This window comes from Terrapene carolina, unplaced genomic scaffold (assembly GCF_002925995.2).
Source record: "Terrapene carolina triunguis isolate 2854851 unplaced genomic scaffold, T_m_triunguis-2.0 Scaffold95, whole genome shotgun sequence".
Taxonomy (NCBI): domain Eukaryota; kingdom Metazoa; phylum Chordata; order Testudines; family Emydidae; genus Terrapene; species Terrapene triunguis.
Genome location: NW_020664446.1, coordinates 9217014 through 9217711, shown reverse-complemented (window position 1 = coordinate 9217711; position 698 = coordinate 9217014). Strand labels below are relative to the sequence as shown.

The 698-nt window shown below is 68.1% G+C and overlaps 1 protein-coding gene across 1 annotated transcript in view; it reads right to left on the bottom strand.

Moving 5' to 3' along the window:
- PDCD4 (programmed cell death 4) overlaps positions 1-451 on the bottom strand; it is a 24029-nt gene extending 23578 nt beyond the window's left edge. Inside the window, exon 1 of the mRNA XM_024204651.3 lies at positions 346-451. The gene's annotated coding sequence lies outside the window, so the exon portion shown is untranslated. The remainder of the gene's footprint in view (positions 1-345) is intronic.
- Positions 452-698: the final 247 nt, after the last annotated feature.

Below are 698 nucleotides of genomic sequence, written 5' to 3'. Positions count from 1 at the left end.
ACACCACCCCCTCCCTGCTGAGGGAGCAAGGACCCCACACCACCCCCACTATCCCTCTTCGGGGGGGCGTCCGGAGCCGAAGGGGGGACTGTGAACAAGCCTGAGGAGAGCTGGGAAGGACCCCACACGCCCACCCGGCCAGGAGGGGCGTGGAGCCCAGAACACCCCCCCGCCCCTCGCCTCAGAGACTTCCGGGGAAGGATCCCGAACTTCCCCTGAGGAGGCTTCTGGAGAGGGGCGAGGACCCCGCAATCCCCGCCCCCATCTGAGGGGGCTTCCCAATAGGAAAAGACCCCGCGTCCCCCCTCCCTGGAGCCGCGAGCGGGAGGGCGGGGTTCCCATTACCGTAGGCAGCGGTCCTCGGGGCTGCCCCGTCCCCGCGGCTCCGCGCCCCACAGCCGCTGCCTGCCTCGCTCTGCCCCCTTCGCTGCCCTGTTTGTTTTTGTTTTGTTCTGCCCAGCGACACGGCCACGAGCGGCCGCCGCGGATTGGTCGCCTGGCTCTACCCGCCGCAGCCAATCAGAGGGCGAGGGGCTGGGAAGGGGGCGGAAGAGAAGGAGCGTACTCAACCGGCAAAGAGGGAGGGCGACACCATCCGCTCGGAACGGGCGGGTGTGGGTGTGTCCTGCAGGGAAGGAATAGGAAGGAACCATTGTGTGTTGAGGAAGGGAGGGGAAGGCAGGGGTAGTCCAGCCTAC